We start from the raw sequence: 15313 nt of genomic DNA, 5'->3' as shown, positions 1-15313 counted from the left end.
TATCAATCTATCCTTAACTAAAGGGTGATGATAACTAACCCCACATGGGGTGAGGTGAGGTTACACAATATACCTCCCTACCTCAATACATTATACTTAACCCTATATATATAGGATCTAAGGATCAAATTAGGTAATTAATAAATTAAGTTCCTTGACCAATTTAACCTTCCAACAATTACATTAAGTATATGATCTTTGTCACGCCTTAAAAATTAGACGTGACCGGCACAGGATATATGCACAAACATACACCCCTTAAGCCTTAAGCAAGAAAATTCTAATTTAATATCTTAATTCATTTGAAATAGGGTTGGAAATCATAGTAACATTTTCTTTTTCATACAAACAAAAGTCACTAAGCTAGATGTAGGGATTTTCGTACAACTTCCTCTGTAAATAGGACACCTCGAATCTATACAATAACTATTTACAAATAAATTAATGATACGAAACTTTGCTCCTCAACAACAGGCAATCTATATAAATTTACAAAAACTAGAATTACTTCTATAGTTAATGTGGAGCACCTAAATTATTGTCTCAACATAAAACACATAATTGAAAATATACATAAAAAGAAAAGACATTTTCAAATAAATATTCACCTAATACAGTAGCAAGCCTTTCAATGATTGGCAGGATGTTCATCGTCAACTAATGAATCTGAGAGCAAAAATATATTTTTTCTAGTGAATAGCATCCCCAATGAATAAATTTTAAAGAAAGATAAATAAATAAATAAATTCAAGAATGATGTGAAATAATTGAAACGAGAATAATTCTATATAAAAAAAACTTGCTTTTGAAATCATAATCATAACCGTAAAGATGAGAGTAAACTAAAATTTCATGATTTTAATTATACTTAAGAAAATAATTGATTATACATAAATAGAAGTGGTACACTTGTTAATTAAAACTATTGAAATTTCAAGTGCACAAGTTGATTAAAACTTTAGAATTTTGAGGACTTAACAGGACAGGTAACAAACATGGACACACAGTCAACGAGGGTAAATAACCAAATGTGGCTTATGTCATGAAAACAAATGTGAACACACAGTCCACGAGGACAAGTAACCAAACGCAGTCAAAGCCATGAAACAAACGTGGACACATAATCCATGAGGGTAATGCTAACCAAACGCGGCTCGAAGCCACGAAACAAACGTGAGTACGATGCTCACGAATAACCATCCCTCCGTTCCATGTGCGTTGGCCATCGCACGGGGCTAGCACCTCCTGTAAACACCCTGCTAGCTAGGTGTACCATGACGCGCCAAGGGCTAACGGGACTGCCGTTAGCATCCAGTGTTCTGTATAAAGTCCTTTAAAAATCACTTTTCAAACATGCGAGAAGAATTATTTTTTAAATACAATTTGCATTCTCAATATCAAACTCGCATGAATCATTTCAAATCTCAAAGCTTGCCAGAATAATATTTCATAGCTAATGTACAAGCTTGTATTAGTTGAGTAACTATGAATTTTCAGAGTAAAATAAACAAAAATGCCTTCATCAAGCTTGAAAATATATTTCGTAAAGAAAATACATGCATATACCATAATTTAATTAACTTTCATCATCATTTTATAATTTCCAGAACCAAAATGATTTAATTAACAAAGTACATAATAATCATCATAGTTGTTAAAATAATTTATATAAAAATGTAATATTTTTAAAAATAGACTACTTTTATTAAAAAAAAATAATGGGATGCTATTCACTTACCTGTACTATCCCCAAGTACAAATTCACTCTTTAAAGTCAAGTCTTATTTCTTCTAAACACCTTTCTATCAGCAGCAGAAAAAGCAAGGAGAGAAAAAGGATCGCACAACATTGAACAGGGGAGGAAAGGATTCTGACATAGCTACAGCGAGAAAGGAAAATGAGAGGCTAACAGCAACATCTAACGGCAACACCACAAGCTTCTCCAGCGACCAAGCCCTTCCGCAACCTCTGACACATACACCGACAGGGGATATCGAACAGAGACATGAAGGATGATATCTGAGATCCTAAACAATAGTACCCCAAAGAAGTAGACAAGAAAGAACGGCGGTGAATGGATTTCTTACCACCCTCGCCGGCGACGCTTATGATAGAAGAAGTATGTGGAGGAAGAACAAAGTTCTCTCATTTTCTCAGTGGTTTCTGGAGCTCTCTATAAAATAGAGGTGCAGAACAAGGAAGGAAGGAAGGAAGAAGTTGCACAAACACCTCAGCAACGACGGACGGGACTTTGATGCTCTAGTGCCGACGACGCGGTGAGGCAGAGGAAGGAGAAGACAAGAACGAAGCTTCTGGTCTCACAGTTCTCTCTCTCTATCTCTCTCCCCAATGCTTCCGTGAACACTGACTGGGGAAGGGAAAATAAAATATCTTCTGCTGCCAGGGACCTAATGGTAATTTTGTAAAGGTAAAAGAAATCCCACTCCTCGTAAGGAGGATTCAAACCTGAAACCTCAAGTTAAATATCAAGAGTTCTTGCCATTGAACCATCAATTTACCTTGATGAATTTACCTCCAAAATATATATATATATATATATATTATAACATACCTTATCATTCAGTTAATTTATTTATTATTTATTATTATTGTTGTTATTTTTTTTAGGTTATTACAATCTTGGTAGCCAGAAATGAAATTCAAAAAATGACAATACTCACTACTATTGAATTTAACAACACCAAGAGGATTAAATGTTGATGATTGTGGTTGAGACTTATTCCAAGGATAGCATCCCTGCCTCCAAAGGCAAGGACCACTTTCATATATTTCCTAAGCACACACTTGGCAATCATCTCATTTCTATATGTATATGTCAAAGTAACGAAGTGAAGATGTTGGCCACTGAAAACTACAAAAATGCAATTTTCTCTACTGAAACAGATCTACGAGGAAACTGAATTCAAACATTTGATCATATTTGAGATAACGCCGTTCAAGATCATGATGCTTATCTTTGCAATGAAAAAATAGATCACAATTCTTTGGTAATTTATTAAAGATTTGCACTGTTTTTTCAAAAAGTGAGGACTCACCATCGCCACTGGCTTTCAACATTGCAACAGCTATAACTAATAGCAGAAGTAGAGATCTCACATTTGGAGCCATATATTGTCTTCTGAATTGATGGTGCAAATGCACACCACAAAACTCTCTTTTACATGACTATTCAGTAGTTAATTCATTCAGTCCAAATAAGGAATATTTATTATGGGGAGATTAATGATTTATTACACTCAAAACAATATTTACGAGTATTAATTTAAAGATATGAAATTAATAGCTTAATACACCACAAAAAAAATTGATTTTCAGCACTAAAAAGTTACCACTGAAAGTTTTCAGCAGCAACAAAAAATCACCATAATATCACCGTAAAAGCTCTTGTCGTTGATTTTATTTGCGATGACAATAAAAGCTGCCACTAAAAGTTGAGAGCAGAAAAGAAAATTTATTGTCACAGAAAGATAGTCACCACTGAAAGTTGATGTCAGACCCTGAAAATAAAGCGTGACCAGTATGATATATAGGAACAAAACCCATATCCTGAAATGTCTCAACTTAAGAAACTCTAATTTTTAAATTATGAAGGCATCTGACAACAACATTAATCATTTTTTTAATAATAAGAACAAAAGATTCAATATCTTTTTAAAAAATTATACCAAAACCTCCCTTGAAAATATGACCTTTCGAAAATACTACAACATCATTTCTCAATACAAATAGCATCAACAAGGTGTTTTTCTCCTTCTAACAAACAAATTATACATAATACACATAAGGGTTCTAACTATAGCTATGTGGAGCAACTAGAACAAAATTTACAAAATACCCCATGCATAATTTAAATTTACATCGACCACTTCTTCACTTAAGTCAAACGATAGCCCCTCAATGATTAGCTAAAGATACATTGTTAGCTATAATGTTTGTGTAATAACCCAAGAATTTTAAGCAAAATAAAAAAAATATATTATTGTGGTTGAATTGTAGTTATATTAATGTTGGGACAATTATAACAAGAAGAGGTGTTGGTATAGCGGAAATATGCATATATCTTTTACATTTGATCTTAATTCGAACCGGGGTGAAGCCAGAAAGGAGTAAATTATTTTTTATTTTTATATTGTGAAATTATGAAACTACCCTTGTCTCTACAGATTCTTTCTTCCTTTCTTTTTTTCTCTATCTCTGGCACAATTCAACATTTAGGGCTCTGTAGAAAATTCTAGATTCTCTCATCCCTCACCTTTTGCCTTCTCCATCTCCTCCTACTTCTATCCGCAGCATCGCTGGTATAAGAGTGGGCCAGAATACCGTCCGATGCTTCTCTGCCAAGTTTGAGCTCTTTCTTTTTCCTTCTCTATTTCAGATCAGCGAGGTCATTTTTTTTCCTCTGCCATCTCCAGACCTTTGATCTTTCTTCTTCATCCCTTGCTATCGCCGACGAGAGAGACGAATTGCTGTGAGGTTACTGTCGCTGTGCGATATCCAGGTTCTTCATCGTTCTTCTCTGTCTCTGTTTGTCTTTTGCATTGTTGCTCTGTTTTTGCTATTCTCATGAATGTAGCTGGTGTGCGTGAGAGTCAGGTTGCCAACACTGCAAACGTGGGCTGTGATCGTCCACTCTTAGTAGTCCCAGTCGTGAATCCATAGTTCTTCACTCTGCCATCGATCTCTGCGCTTCTCTTCACTGTTTGTGCTGTTGAAGTTTCTTCTTATTCCTTCATCCTTCCCATTCGTAAGTGAGAAATGAATGAAGGGCTAGTGTGATGCTATGGGAGGATTGATTCTTGGGTAAGAGGCTAGTTTAATGTTGTTATTTTTTCCCCTGTTCAGCTATGGTTGCATTTTCTTCTGCCCATTTGTGTTACGTTGATGCATCTAAAGGGAGCAACTTTGATTTTTTTTTTTCTTTTCTTTATTGAATCTGTGAGTGTGTGAGGTTATAGAGTTGAATGGAAAATTTTTCTTTTGTGTTTTGTTGATACTCATGGCTATTTGTTCAAATATGAAGGGGAGGCTTGAATCAGGAAAAAAACAAGAAGAAAAAACAAAGAGAAATGAAAAGGATGATGTAGATTTGAGATTTAATTGAATTTGATCTGATTATTGGCTATAATACTGACCTTATGAAATCTTTGAAAGTGAAGTTGATGAGGAAGAAGGTGGTATTTGTTTAAGTTATAATGCCCATAAAGTGTTTGATTAAATGTCTATTAGGAGAATGTTGTTTGACATTATAATTATTAAAAATTTCATTAAATTACTTGGAAGACATAATTGGTTGGAATGCTATTATCTTATGAACTTAGTTTGAAATTTACAAAAGGAGATATTTGAGTGGGTATTTTTCTATAATTTTGTTGGATCTTGCAAGAAACATGAATTAGCTTGGGTATTGTTCATTTGTGAATTTGAGTCAAATATTGTGAAGAAATTTATTTATGTTATTGAGAGATTAAGTGAATTCTTGAAAGTTTTATGGTTATTAATTTATAAAGTGCAGTGTTGTCTTATAATTTAATCTTGGAATCGAATTAGAATTGGAAAGAAATCTTTATAATTATAGGAATTTAATTAAATTGCATTATCTTATATTCTTATAGGGGGTTTGAAAGAAGAAGATTTTGATAAGAATTATAAGGGATAAAATCTTTGAAAATTTGGGAATACCATAGGTAAGTGGATAACGTCCCAATCAATATATATTGGAAATTTCTTTCTTTATCAAAAGATCGTTTTTAATAATTTATAGATATTTATAAATTTCTCTTACTTTAGCTACTTTTGTTAATTAAATTGCTCTATTTCTTAAAGTCATGACTTATATTTTTTATATTGATGAAAATGCTTTCTTAAATTCTAGTAGTGCTTTATTTGATAAGGTCAATTATAAAAATTTGTGAACAGTTTATGAGATATTAATTGTGAATTTTTATATTTAGAAATATTGGTTCTTTTATATGTTTCATGCGAGTTAGATTTTAAAAAGAGAAAAGGTATTTTGAAAGTGATAATTTTTTTGCATGTCTGAAAGTGAATTTAAAAAGGAGACTGTATACAAAACACTGATTGCTAACGGCAGTTTTGTTAGCTCTTGGCACGCCATGGTCAATTACTAGCTAGTTTGGATTTCGTGAGCTTTGTTCTCATGTCTGTTATTCATGGGTCTTGTACCTGCATCTGTTTCGTGGCTTTGACCACATCTGGTTAGTTACCCTCGCGGACTATGTGTCCACGTCTGTTTCGTGGCTTTGACTGTGTCTAGTTACTTACCCTTGTGGACTGTGAGTCCACGTTTGTTTTCGTGGCATAAGTCGCGTTTGGTGATTTATCCTCGTGGACTATGTGTCCACGTTTGTTACTTGTTCTGATAAGTCCCTATAATTATGAGTTTTTAAATTTTTATGGATCTAATTTCATTGGTTTTGATTAATGACATGTTTACAATTATTTATTGTAATTATTCTCTTTATTAAAGTTAAATGATAATGACATTTGATAAGATACTTTAATAAATTATGATTTTATTTAAAGTTACATAGAATCCTTTTATTCCGAATTTATTTAAATCTTCATGGAGATCATTTTTTTTAATTTTCCTTTTATTCATGTTTAATTATTTATTATTGGGACGTTATTCACTGAAAAATAATTTTGGTCGCAGATAGTGTAGTTGATGCTGAATCACCTACTGAACATTGAGGAGTTTGTGATTGATTAGAAGTAGAGGAACTAAGGATTAAACTTTCTTTTGACGTAAAGTTTTAATTATGAAATTTATTTTGTAAACTTATTGTTAGGTGCTCCACATAGTTTATGGTCAGGTTGTTTATGTGGTTATATATTTTGTCTGTTAGTTGGAAGGAGCTCTACTCTTGATTAGCTTGATAGTTTTGGTTGAAATATTGTCTTGTAGAATTTTTGGGAGATCTTATTTACAGAGGAGATTCTGCCAAAATTTCTACAAAAAAAAATTATTGAGACTTTTATTACTACCAAAAATGTTTACGTATGTTCTAATTCCAACTAAAACATAATTATTTTTTAGTTATGAAAAGATTACCCAATCTGAGGCTTAATGGATGTGTGATGGATCACATCCTTTGCCGGTCACCCTCTATTTTTGAGGTGTGATAGTTTGAGACCAAACAAAATAGTTTTTCACTGAATAACATCCTAAATAAAGATAACATTTAAGAGAATAAATCAAATAAACTTATGCAATTATGTAAATAATTCGAAAGAAAAGAATATCTCCAGGAATTAAAATCATAAACTAATAAATTTACAATAACAGAGTAATTTTACCATTTGATCTTGAGAAATCAATAGATTAAATAAATAGCAGAAGTAAAAAAAAACATAAACATTTACTAAACAAAACCAATGAAGTATAAATTGTATGAATTATTCTAAGGACTTTACAAAACAAATAACAAATGTGGACACACGGTCCATGAGAATAAATAACCAAACACAGCTAAAGCCATTAGTATAAAATATAAAATTTATGGGGTACTTTTTACATTGGTTGGAAGGGAAACGGTGTAAAAAATAAAGGCGGTGGCATTTTTGTAATTATATTGAATTATGTGACACTTTTTACACCAGATGTCCAGGCACTCGGTGTAAAAAGCACCTTTTTACACCGGGTTCCCCCATCCGGTGTAAAAACTATGCTTTTTACACTGAGTGCCTGGACACCCGGTGTAAAAAGTGACCTTTTTACACCGGGTGGTGGCACCTGGTGTAAAAAGCATAGTTTTTACACCGGGTACTTTTTACATCGGGTTCCCCCACCCGGTGTAAAAAGTATTTCTTAAATTCCTTTCTTCCTTCATTCATCAGTTCCCTCTCCGCCTTCTCGCGCCCTCCTTCTCGTCTCCCCTTCGTTCGCCCACTCCCCCTCTCCATCGTCTTCTCCCTCGCCGGCCCCCTCCCCCTTGTCCGCCCAACCCTTCCTCTCGTCCGTTGAGCCCCCTCCCCCTCCTCCCCTCGCCGCCCACTCCCCCTCCCCCTCGGTCCTCCCAGCCCCCTCCCCCTCGTCCCGCCACTCCTCCTCCCCCTCCTCCCCTCGCCGCCCCTCCCCCTCCCCCTCGGTTCGCCCGGCCGCCCTTCCCCTCCCCCTAGGTCCGCCCAACCCCCTCCCTCTCCCCCTCATCCTGCTGCCCCCTCCCCCTCCCACTCCCCCTTCCTCGACTGCCCATCCCCTCCCCCTCGTCCCGCCACCCCTCCCCCTCCCACTCCCCCTGCCTCGGCCATCCCCCTCCCCTTCTTCCCGCCGCCCACTCCCCCTCCCCCTCTCCCCTTGCCCACCCCTTCCCTCTCCCGGCCCCCTGCCCCTCTCCCTCCCTCTTGCCCCCCTCCACCACTCCTTCTCCCTCCCTCTCAATGTTGAGCCATTGCTGCAGCTGTCGCCATCCAGGTATATGTTGAATATAAATTTTTAAATTTTATAATGTTTAAATTTAGTTTTTAATGATATTGATTGTTGCTGGGAGTGCTGTTAGTGGCTTCATAAGGCCTCAGGTTGTTGTATGTGATCATTTATTTGGTTTAAAATTGTTAATTTTCTCGTGTAAAATTTTCTAAAACTTTTGGGAAGTCTAATTTTTAGGGGAGACTCTATCGAAATTTTTTTTGAATTTATTCTTTCCTCTAATTTTCTTAAATTTAGTTTTTAATGATATTGATTGTTGTTGGGAGTGCTGTTAGTGGCTTCATAAGGCCTCAGGTTGTTGTATGTGATCATTTATTTGGTTTAAAATTGTCAATTTTCTCTTGTAAATTTTTTTAAAAGTCTTGAGAGATTTAATTTTTAGGGGAGATTCTGCCGAATTTTTTCAAATCTTAATTTAATTAGGAACTTAGTTTTTTAAAATAGTTTGAAGATAATAACATTAGTTATATTCTTTAGGAGGTGACACATGGATCGTAGTTGGATGAATGCTAGACGAACGAGTGACGAGTATGATAATGGGGTGAAAGAATTTTTGGAATTTGCTAAGAAAAATGCTGTTGACAATAGTGAAAGGTTCTATTGTCCTTGTGTTAATTGTTTGAATGAGAGGAGACTAGGTGTTGCCGAAATAAGAGAGCACTTAGTTTGTGATGGGATTTGCAAAAATTATACAATATGGATTTGGCATGGTGAACGATTGAAAAATTATAGTAACACATCTCAATGTGTGAGAGTTGATAATCTTGATGATGAAGTAGAAATGAATGAAGATCGATTAGAAGACATGATTCATGATGTTGGGGAAGAGGCTTTTGAACGAGCACATGTGTATGATAACTTGTGCACTGACGCAGAGAAGCCTCTATACCCGGGGTGCACTGATTTTAGTTTGTTATCTGGGGTGTTAAAACTAGTTACCTTAAAGGCAAGAGCTGGGTGGAGTGACCAAAGTTTCACATGGTTGTTAGAGTTACTTCAAATAATGTTTCGAAGGGCAATGTACTACCAAATCATTATTATGATGCCAAGAAGATCTTGTGTCCAATGGGTATGAAGTATAAAAAAATACACGCATGTCCTAATGATTGTGTGTTGTACAGAAAAGAGCTTGAAGGGGAGGAGAAGTGTCCGAAATGTGAGGCACCATGGTACAAAGAGAAGGGGGCTCCTACAAAAGTCTTATGGTATCTTCCAATTATACCAAGGTTCAAGCGTTTGTTTGCAAATACTAATGATGCAAAGAACTTGATGTGGCATGCAAATGAGAGGATATCTGATGGAAAACTTCGACATCCAGCCGATTCTCCTCAATGGAAGAAAATTGATCAATTGTTTCCCGAATTTGGCAATGAGCCAAGGAACTTGAGGCTTGGACTTTCTACCGATGGAATGAATCCTTATGGTAGTCTTAGTAGTATACATAGTTCATGGCCTGTTCTTTTGGTGATTTACAATCTATCACCTAGGTTATGCATGAAACGGAAGTACATGATGCTATCCATGTTGATTTCAGGACCAAAACAATCGGGAAATGATATTGATATTTACCTAAGACCTCTGATTGAAGATTTGAAAGTGTTGTGGGAGGTAGGTGTGGAAGTGTTTGATGCAAATCAGAAGGAGAATTTTAAGTTACGTGCTATGATCTTTTGTACTATAAATGATTTTCCTGCATATGGAAATTTGTCTGGTTATAGCGTGAAAGGTCATAAAGCTTGTCCAATTTGTGAAGAAAGCACAAACTACCATCAACTTCAACATGGAAGGAAGACAGTCTACCTTGGCCATCGGAGGTTTCTTAGACGAGATCACCCATATCGTAGATTGAAGAAAGCTTTTCATGGTCACCAAGAACACAATGATGCTCCGGATGCTTTGACTGGGGATCAAGTATATGAACGTGTGAAAAACATTAATATTGTCTTCGGTAAGACTAAAAAGAATACTGGTGCAAAAAGCATATGGAAAAAAAGGTCTATCTTTTTTGACCTCCCATATTGGCGCAATCTTGAAGTAAGGCATTGTATTGATGTTATGCATGTGGAAAAAAATGTGTGTGATAGTATTATTGGAATGCTTCTGAACATACCAGGTAAGACTAAGGATGGTGTGAATGCAAGATTGGATTTGAAAGAAATGGAAATACGGGAAGACTTACACCCAAGACCAGAAGGTAAACGAACTTATTGTCCCCCAGCCTCTCATACATTGTGCAAATCTGAGAAAACAAGTTTTTGTGAGTGTTTACATGGAATCAAAGTTCCTTCGGGGTATTCTTCAAATATTATGAAGCTTGTATCTGTGAAAGAGTTGAAACTGGTAGGCTTAAAATCTCATGATTGCCATGTCTTGATGCAACAGCTATTACCTTTGGCTATTCGAGGCATATTGAAAGAAGATTTAAGACTTACAATAACCAGACTTTGTTTCTTTTTCAATGCTATATGCAGTAAAGTTATTGATCCCCGTAAACTGGAAGAGTTAGAACAAGAAGCTTGTACTATCTTGTGCCAACTTGAGATGCACTTTCTTCCTACATTTTTTGACATTATGGTTCACTTAATAGTGCATCTAGTAAGGGAGGTAAAATTGTGTGGCCCTGTTTATTTGCGATGGATGTACCCAGTTGAGAGATACATGAAAATACTGAAAGGGTATGTCAGAAATCCATTTCGACCCGAAGCATCGATAGTTGAGAAATATGTTGCTGAAGAAGCTATGGAGTTTTGTTCTGATTACTTGTCAAGTACAAAATCAATTGGACTTCCTAAATCTCGTCATGAGAAAAGGCAATATGGTCAAGGCACACGTGGAGTATCAGTGAAGAGCATGAATCATGATGAATTACAAGAAGCACATTTATATATCTTGAATAATATTGATGAAGTTAAAGATTACATATCTTCTCATAAAGAACTTTTAAAGGCAAAAAATTATCGAATGAGAATGACAGAACAAAAGTTGTTGAAAGAGCATAATAGGACTTTTGTGAATTGGTTCAAGCAGAAAATTTTGAATGAAAGTGGTGTTTCTGAAATAGTTAAATGGTTGGCTGGAGGTCCTAACTTTGATGTTATATGTTGGAGTGCCTATGATATTAATGGGTATTCCTTTTATACAAAGTCCTTGGATGAGAAGAGTACGGTGCAAAATAGTGGAGTTATGATAATGGCTGAAGCCGTACACTTTTTAGTTCAAAAGATATGAAACCTAAACTAGCATCCAGGACTTACTTTGGGGTTATTGAAGAGATTTGGGAGGTTGATTATACAAAATTTAGAGTTCCTGTTTTCAAATGCAAGTGGGTTGACGTCAATAGTATTCGTGATGATAAGTTTGGATTTACAATGGTTGATCTTAAAAAACTAACTTTTGGAGATGAGCCATTTATTATGGCAGACCAAGCTAAACAAGTTTTCTATGTCACGGATCCAGCAAATAAAAATTGGTCAATAGCACTTAAAGGAAAAAGGATGATTGATAGTAATGACGATCATGAATCAAATTTTGATATTTCTAAAACTCCTAACTTCTCAAGTGGGCTACCAATTTTGGATGTGGTAGATGAAGTAGATGATGAACATGCCATAAGAAGTGATCACCATGAAGGGATATGGGAGAATATCCCTATATGAGTTTAGTTTTGAAATTAAAGTATGTTAATTTAGTTCAATTAAATTTATGTTGTGGGATTGTTTTTCTTAATTATCTTATCTTTGATTATTTTTTAATTAATTTCATTTATTTGAATTAATAGGAATATGGAGAATCAAGGTGATGACACTCAGAGCCAATCAATTGGTGATGTTGCTCCTAGTGGGGAGCTAAGTCAGGGCACCCCTAGTGAGGAGCCGAGTCAGAGCCAGTCTGTGAGGAGGGGGAGACGTGGCACACGATTAAGAGATCTGACATTAAGTAGGAGTGCTGGGCGTAGGTTACCAATTCAATTTGACCAGAGATGGAATCCGATAGGGCCACATAAAGCCAAGTTTGTTAGTTTTCTTGGCCTCCTATCACGTACCAAGCCTCCTATTGTGTTTGAGGACTGGCCTGATGTGCCAGAACGTGTGAAGGAACAGATTTGGGAAAGTATTCAGGTAAATAATTAAAAATTAAAATTTTTTTATAGTTATATATTATTGGGAATTATTGATTATTATCTTATGTCTTCATTGTAGCTCACATACGATGTTCCATCTAATCAAGATTGTCGACACAAGTTGATTTCTTACTGTGGAACACGTTGGAGAAATTTTAAGACTGATCTTGCTAGAAGATATATCTTTATCGAGGTGCCAGAGGGTCAGGCTCGTCCCAATCCTCTTGATACATACCAGTTCCTTGATGAAGATACTTGGGAAGAATTTGTCAGGATTCAAACTTCTGAAAAGGCTATGGTTTGTTAACTTTTAATTTATTTAAGTTTTATTTAGATTTACTTCAATAATAAATCTAAAATTCAATTTATTAACAGGAAAAACGAGCTAAAGGGCGAGAAATTGCTCGGCAGAATCAATGCCCCCACACCCTGTCTCGTGGAGGTTATGCTAGAGCTGATGATATACTGATGGCAGAGAAACAAAAGAAGAGAGAAAAAGAAGCCAAGTCTGATCCTTCCATACTCCTTTCTCCACCATCACCTGTCTCTCGAGAGGAGAAATGGAGATATGGACATCAGTACAAGAAAGGAGGCTATACAAGTGAGACAGCACGGGAGATTGCCGAGAGGATTGTAAGTAAAATTATTATTCCTTGTCCCTTTAAATTTCTATACAATTGTATATATTATTAATTAATATTGTTATTTTTATATTATAGGATACTCTTAAGGAGCAACAAGCCCAAGGAAGCTTCATTCTAGAGGGCAGAAATGATATCTTAACAGTTGCTACAGGCAAGCCAGAGCATCCGGGTCGTGTGAGGGGCGTTGGATATGGTGTGGGCATTAAGGACTACTTTGGAGCACCTGCACGTCCCAATTCAGGAGGTGTAGTGACTAGAGAAGAGCTTGATACATTGATATCCACTGTGAGGCAGCAGACTAAGGATGAGTTTGAAGCTTCATTTGCAGCTCGGCTTCTACAAATGAAAGAGCAAATGAAGGAGGAGATGATGAGCATGATGAGCTCACGACAGGAGACAACTGCTGAACCAGTTCATACATCTCCTGCATTTCATAGTACAAAAGGGAGTAATATTCTTGAGCGTGTGTCAGAGGGTCCTTCTGGTGACAACATTGGTGAACCATGTGAGATATTTCTAGAAGATCCTGATAAACGCTTGGTTGCTCTTGGTAGCATCTATAGCTTGGGGTCAACCATCCACCACAAGCAAATTCAAGATGATCAAGTAAGAGTGGTGGTTGCAGATCCAAAAGTGCCAGATGCTTTGGTTCCATTCCCTACTGATGAGGTGAAGACTGTGGTTGAAGCTGTTGGCAATTTTATCCTATGGCCCAAGAGACTTGTGAATCTAGTTCAAGCTGTGGTATGAAATTTCATGAATTTTTATTATGTAGCAACTTCCTAATATATGTTTTTTATTAACTATTTCTTGTCTTTTTATTATGTAGAAGCTTTCCTCACCGAATCTCCCAAAGCTTCCACAACCCTTGTTGACTCCGCATCAGCGAATGATTTTAATGGCGTATGATTTATCATTCGAGTTCAAGAGTTTAGAAATGGATCCAGAGGTTGTGGGCAAGAAAGACATGATAGTGACAATTGAACGGGAAGATTTGGTTCGACTTCTGTCAAATAATCAGCTTACCACACCACACATTGAACTATTTATGATGTAAGTATATTTTTCTTTAATATAATTGCATTGTTGTAAGTAAACTTAATCATCAAGTTTAGTAAACTAATATAATTGCATTGTTGTAGGTATCTTCATCATTTGTGCATTACATCGGGCAAAGGTGATAAGTTTGGATTCCTTTGCCCTCATCACATGACAGAGAAAGGTAATACTCCAGAGTTAAGGGCCGCGTACCTCCAATAGAGAATATGTGAAGTCAAAAAGGACGTTTTTATGGCTCCATATGTGCACTCGTAAGGATCAATTTATAATTAATAGTTTTTTAATATGGATTTACTTTAACTTGTATCATATTTAGCAGGGACCATTGGCAGTTATTTGTTCTTTCAATGAAGAGCAACACTGTCGTCTTTTTATGCTCCCTCCATTACAAACTTGGGAAAGAAATGAAGAAGACGATAGACTTGTAAGAATACTTTTACTAAACTATTTAATTTAATTTTTTTTGAATATTTTTACTAACTTGGTAATCTTGATCATAGGGCAATGAGAACATATCAAAATGTAGTCTTACAAAAGCATGGACATGAGCTCAAGGATCCCACATGGATTGAGCCAAAGGTGATGCTATACTTTATTAATATGTTCAACTATTAAGATTTCTTACTAATTTTTTATGATTTGTTCTTATATAGAGTCATAGACAACCGGTGAGGACGAACTTGTGCGGTCTATATGTCATGAGGCACATGCTCAATATTATCACATTAGGCATGACCGAATTTACAAAAGAGGTAAATATATATATTTTTAAAAATTTTATTTTATTATGTTATTTGAGATTGATTAATATGCCTACTTTATGAATCAAATTTTAGATGTTCGACAATTTGGATGCATTTTTTGAAGCTGAAATTGAAGACATCCGCATACGTTGGGCAACCTATTTTGTGGAGAATTTGTGAGGTTTTTTGTTATTTTTAACATGTTTTAATTTTGATAGTTGACACAATTTAGATAATTATTAGTTTTTCTAATAGTTAAATAGTTTTGTATAGTTGA

The 15313-nt window shown here is 35.7% G+C and overlaps 2 long non-coding RNA genes across 2 annotated transcripts; one reads left to right on the top strand and one right to left on the bottom strand.

Moving 5' to 3' along the window:
- Positions 1-1221: 1221 nt before the first annotated feature.
- On the bottom strand, positions 1222-2325 carry LOC129290543 (uncharacterized). Its single transcript, XR_008588441.1, has 3 exons — positions 2088-2325; positions 1739-1968; positions 1222-1319 (listed from the first exon to the last, which is right to left on the bottom strand). It is a non-coding gene; the product is annotated as an uncharacterized LOC129290543 (long non-coding RNA).
- An 11752-nt stretch (positions 2326-14077) lies between these two features.
- Positions 14078-15076, top strand: LOC129290469 (uncharacterized). Its single transcript, XR_008588389.1, has 5 exons — positions 14078-14287; positions 14377-14544; positions 14613-14717; positions 14794-14872; positions 14947-15076. It is a non-coding gene; the product is annotated as an uncharacterized LOC129290469 (long non-coding RNA).
- The last annotated feature ends 237 nt before the right edge of the window (positions 15077-15313 follow it).

The sequence above is a fragment of the Prosopis cineraria genome, unplaced genomic scaffold, assembly GCF_029017545.1.
Source record: "Prosopis cineraria cultivar Desert tree isolate PC_DT_omini unplaced genomic scaffold, ASM2901754v1 PC13, whole genome shotgun sequence".
Lineage (NCBI taxonomy): Eukaryota > Viridiplantae > Streptophyta > Magnoliopsida > Fabales > Fabaceae > Prosopis > Prosopis cineraria.
This window is presented reverse-complemented; position numbering and strand designations above follow the sequence as displayed.